A 6,227-nucleotide genomic window follows, 5' to 3' on the forward strand; every position below is an offset into this window, starting at 1 on the left:
TTGTGCAACAAAATGTAGACATTTTAAATGTTTAGATTCTTATCCATCATGCAAAACCATCAGAGAGGCCTCTGATTGGATCCAAGTTCTCCAGAAGAACAACGACCACAAACATGCAGCCAGAGGAATAAAGAACAATCTTCAGTAAATAACTGTCTTCAGCAAGAAGAACAAGGAACCTGCAACAGATGACGAAGCCTCCACAGAGTCACAGATACCATCAACTGACACATGAGGAGAGAAACAGGAACACAGACCTGCAGCATTCTCTATTTCTGCAACTTGCAAATCTAAATTACTGACATCTGATCTGAACAACCAACTCTACATGTTAACAACTCACAGTTTTACTCACAATGTGACTGTGGAACAAAAATGTCATATAGCTGCCACTTTATGGTCATAATTTTGTATAGAGAAACTCGACAACCACAGGTGCAGGAGCAACTTTATGTGATTATTGCTGTTCTTTGAACACATACTGCATGTCTACAACAGACTGCTTCTTCTGCTCCAGTATAAATATCTATGAAAGATGGTTCACATAATGTAAACTATGTCTGTTTATTTGCCATCGCTTTCCAAACACATTTCTGTCATGGCAGCTGTTGTTGTTGTATTAGTGGTATTTTTATGTCTTTGTCTTTTCTTCTTTTTGTGTCCTGCTCTGCTGTGGGTGTTTCATCCTTCTGACTGCTGCCTTCTCACCTGCTCTGCTTCCATCAAACACCTGAAGCTGATCCATTAACCTCCTTCCACAGTATAAAAGCACCAGCTCTCCAATCGCTCTGCGCCAGATCATCTTTCTGCTTCTTGTAGTCAAGCTTTCCAGCCATTTCCAAGTTTGCTCTGCTTGTGTTTACATGTTTTAGATATAAATCCCCTGTATGATCTGGGATATTGACCTCAGCCTTATCTCTGTTACAGATTTGTTTGCTAGTGTTTTCTGGTTTGGTTAACTCCTTTTGTATGACTTTTGCCAGCTCTTTTTTTAAGACATTTGCCTGCATATTAAATGTTGGATGTGGGTTGTTCCTGGTTTTTGCCTTTTGCCTGCTTCCTTAGTTGGATTTGTTGCCACACAGACTGATCATCTGTGTGATACCTTTGGCTCACTGAATAAAGACTTTTGACTTTGGTTTTCTGTGTCCAGCTTTTGGGTCAAACTAAGCACCAGGCTAAGTTATGATTTAATTAACACAAATTTACAATTCATGGAGGCAGAGAGCAGAATTTTTAAATATTGGCCAGAGCACTCTGATAAGAAGATTTTAATTTTGAAATATTGCAATGTTAACATGTGATTGTCATGCAGATTATCTTTTGTTTTTGTTGGCAGATAATCAGGTCGTCGTGCTGTCTAATGCACTAAATATTCAGATAAGACTTTATTAATTGCACAGTGGGGAAAATTTGCAGTGTTACAGCAGCAAAGGGGTAAACTGAAGGGAAAATCACTAGAAAAGAGACACAACCTAAAAAATATATAAATACAGAAGTACTGATTCTTTCATGTGTAGATATTCAGATGCACAAAAAAAATCCCCAAATGTGAAATATGACATTGCGCATATCAGTGGTATAGCACATATTCCTCCATAAGTAGAAATATTGATGGAACAAATACAGATCTTGCACACATTCTTGTATATATAGAAAAACTGATATTGTACACGGAGTTTTTAAATGACTGAAATATGTCAGTTTCTCTGTTTGGTTCATTTAGAGGTTGTAGAGTTAACAGTTAAAACTGCCAGATGTGTACAGATGGAGGAAAAAAAGGTTTAGCACATTACATCAACTGTCAGTAAACACTTAAACATCATAAAACACAGACAAACACAATACAGGAACATGGACATGATTAATGACTTTTGGTCAACTGAAGTCAGTTGCTTTTGCTTGACCTGGAAACAGTCTTCATTTTCATTTTGAAACTGTGTATTTATTTATTCATATCAACTTTTGTAATGAGAGATCAACAGTGGCAGCTTCTTCTTAAGTCTTCTAGCTATGGATCTTTATTTTGTTCCCATTTGAAGGTTGTTGTTTTAAAATTTGATACCTAAATTGTTTTTTTGACATCGCTACCTGTCCGTACACAACACTGTTGCCTCGTCTGAACTGTTTCCTACTTGTATGTGTTTTCTTGGATGAAATCTTCAGGTGTTCCAGTTAATTTTCTTTCAGACTCCTCCTTACACAATACATAACCCAACTCTTCCAGTCAAACATGTTTTGTTCCTTATTTCCTTCTGATCACTTGAGCTGATAAGAAACACTCTTTGTCTCAGACTTTTACGTTTGATTTTTTGTTGCAGTTTTACACACTTGAAACCAGCAGCAGTCACTCAACCGCCACAGAGACAATGGAGCTTGTTTTTCTGCTCATTTTATTTTCCAAGGCACTTTCAGGTAAGAAGTGTTAAGAGTTTTAAACATGCTGGTTCTTGTCGAAAGTGATTTGTTTGATAAGATGGTGTAGTTTCTCCAACAGGCTTAGCATTTTGACACAACCAAATGGAATGACAATACAAAAGCAGAAAAACTTCATGGACAAAAATCCAGAGCTCACAGTTTTGTACAGTCACTGCATCGATACACAAACAGTCTTCAGAAAAAGCATCAAGGATCTGATGAAGCATCGCAGTCAGACTGGAGGTTTGTTCATCTGTGCTCTGGCCTACAACAGAAGTTTGTACTTTGTGCATGTAAGAGGGACAAATGTTGCTGGATATTTATGTGCTGACCGAGTATCTGCTGTTTACCTGACTATCAAATGATCATTTATTTTGCTCTCTATTGGTAATGCTGTAGTTGTAGGCTTTGGGGGGGATTCAGGGGAGGACAAAACAGGACAGAAAAGTAAATCATGCGTATATGTTTGTAGACTCATCAGGGATAATACTGAATAAGACAAACTGATCTTAATGGGTTTAATATTTAAAAGCAATGCATGAGAGCGGACTGCATTATTGTCCATTATAGTGTGACTTGTCAGCTGGTGCCTGAATGTAGTGATTTCCTTTACAAAGGGATGAATTGATTCAGGAAAAATTACTTCATATAAAATCACCATAATACTGGAAATGTATGTATCAAACCATAATTTGCTTTCTTCTTAAATCCAGAGGCATCTCTCCCATTTCCATCCTTAAAGCATTCACTGGAGATGTTTTAAAAGCTCCACAGCAGACTCTGAGAGCTTGGGCCTGGATCACATTGAGCCGTTTTAGCAAGGAGTGTGCCGCTGATCCATAGGCCACACACCCAAAATCCAGTACTGATCTTATTAGAGCCTAATACACCCGTTTTAGAGCTGAGCAACTCGCTTTCTTCCTGCCACACACCTCATTACATTGATAACATTTTTACATTTCCTTTCAATCCTGTCAACATGGTCTTTCCATGTCAAGCATGAGTCAAATGTTACACCTAAAAATTGAAATGATTTCACTCTTTCTACTTCCTCTCCATAAATTCTCAGCTTTAAGTCCTCACTCACTTTCTTTCTCGTAAAAAAGACCGTTTTAGTTTTTTCCACTGAAAACCTGAGCCCCCAATCAAACCCCCACTCAACTACTCGATTGACAGTTTCTTGGATTTTACCAGAAAGATACTCCAGATTCCTCCCTCTACTCCACAACGCTCCGTCATCCACAAACAAAGACCTTCCAACAGAGCCTGACACTGCTCCAAACACATCATTAATCATTATAATGAAAAGCAAAGGACTTATTGCGCTGCCTTGGGGAGTTCCATTCTCAACCCTGTACTGACTAGAAAATGTTGATCCAATTTGCACCAGGATTTTCAGTTAAAAAAGAAAATCTTTAATCCAGTTAAAAACTCTGCCACCGATCCTTAATTTGTGAAATTTGATCAAAAGACCCTCCTTCCACATTATATGCCTTCTCTATATCAAAAAACACAGCTAACACTGGCTCCTTATTAGCCTGCGCCTTTCTCACCTCGTTTTCTAGTCTAATAGCAGAGTCATTTGTATTCCTTGCCTTTCTAAAGCCACTTTGATAATTAGCTCACACACCTCTTTTTTCAGTCTCAGATGACAATCTTTCGACTATCATCCGCGCCATAATTTTGTAGAGATTTGATGTCAGGGCAATTGGCAGACAGCTACAAGGCTTTGAAGGATCCTTCCCTGGTTTCTTAACGGGCACAATTACTGCCTCTTGCCAAGAGTTTGGTAGCTTCCTCTCAAACCAAATTTGATTGTACAATAGTTTTTTATGGGCCTGCCTCCCCAGATATTTGAACATTGAATAAAAAATCTGATCTTTGCCTGGTGACATTGGTTTAGTCTTTGTGAGTGCTCTATTCATTTCTTCCATCACAAATAAACAATCCAAGTGATGATTTGAAGCCACCTTCATTGCTAGTGCTTCACGATACTGAGCTCTTGTTTTAGCTATTCTCATTTTGGCAACCTCTGATAAATTATCTGAACTATGGATCATTGCAAAACTTCTTGCCATAACTTCTGCCTTTTCAATGTCTGAAATTGCTCGACCTTCTTCTGAGACTAACACAGGGTAATCCCACTCCCTTCTGTCTCCCCCCATCCTCTTAATCATTCCCCAAACTTCTCCCACAGGAGTAGTTCTCCCAATGTTTGAGCAGAAAGTTCTCCAACTTGCTCTCTTAGCCTGCCTCACAGTTCTTGGAACAACAGCCTGTGCTTTCTTGAATTGGACAAGATGCTGCATATTCAGAGTTCTTTTAAAGAGTCTAAATGATTTTTTCTTCTCTTTGACAGCTTTAGGACATTCCTCTGTCCACCAAGGTACGAGCACTCTGCTTTGCTTTGGTCTACTTTTTGGAATACATTTCAGCACAACCTCTATTATCACTTTTGTTGACTGCTTAGTCATGTTTTCTATCGTATCCACCTCGGAAACATTTACTACAGCCTCCTCGCACATCTCTTGGAATTTTTTCCAATCTGCTCTTTACAACACCCACTTTGGGACTTGTTCCCTCGGCATCACACAAACTTTTCCCCCAATTGAACAAAAAACAGGATAGTGATCGTTTCCCAATGTTGTGTCATTTCTAACAATCCATTGACTAATTCCAGCAAAAATATTTGACACTAAAGTTAAACCCAATACTGAATCTATTCCACTCACAGAATTAAATCTGGTACCAGTTCCATCATTTAGGCACACCAGGTTACGCTCCTCCATCAAGTCCTCAATAACTCTTCCGTTTGGATCTGTGTGACGACCCCCCCAGACAGTGCTATGAGCATTGAAGTCCCCACACCATATTACTTTCTGCCGGTCTTGTCCCTGAATACTCAGTAAACTCTGGAGCTCTGACCTATGACATGGGTTGTACAGATTTATCACTGTGATAGATTCCTCTCTGTCCCATATTTCGACCACTATACATTCTAGGTCACCGCCTACATCAAGCAACCTGTATGGAATGTCACTTTTTATAAATGTGGCACATCCACCTCCCTCCCCATGCTCTCTGTCGCTTTGAATCACACAGTACCCATATATTGAAAAATCAAAAGAAGGTTTGAGCCATGTCTCCTGAACACAAATAACATCGGGCTGCACACTTTGTTCTCTAATGAAATGCTTGAACTCCTGGCCACTGGCCAGTAAACTCCTTGCATTCCACTGAAGAAGTAGAACCATTATAATAAGTACAATCATGTTACCCGAGTGGACTGATGCCTGAGGTTGTCCTTCACATTTTCCCATGTCAGTCCTGCAACTCCAGGTAAAATAGCCGCTGCATTCACTATCATTTTAATCCTCTCATCACTGGTTTTAACATGCACAGTGAGGTTTATAGCCTCAGCAATAAATGTAACTAATGTGACTGTATCAACAAAAACTCCATTTTGGCTCTGCTGATGAGTCGTCCAGGGCTCTGGCACTTCCCTCACTCTAGTTGATTGCTGGGCATTTCCTTTGTCACTCTCACTGCCTCTGCATAGGATATTTACTTTTGCACCTTTACTTTTTGAATATCACGCTCCTGCTTCATAACCTCACAACCAGCGTATGCCACACTGTGGGCCCCACCACAACTACAACACTTTGGCGCTACTCCTTCACCACACTTCCCATACTTGTGCCCTCCACCACACCATGCACATCTCATTTTTTCTTCACAGTTTTTTGCTGTGTGCCCAAATCTTTGACAGTTAAAATATCTCAGTGGTTTTGGGACATAAGCTCTAACTG

This window comes from Stegastes partitus, unplaced genomic scaffold, assembly GCF_000690725.1.
Source record: "Stegastes partitus isolate 25-593 unplaced genomic scaffold, Stegastes_partitus-1.0.2 Scaffold2625, whole genome shotgun sequence".
Classification (NCBI taxonomy): Eukaryota; Metazoa; Chordata; class Actinopteri; family Pomacentridae; genus Stegastes; species Stegastes partitus.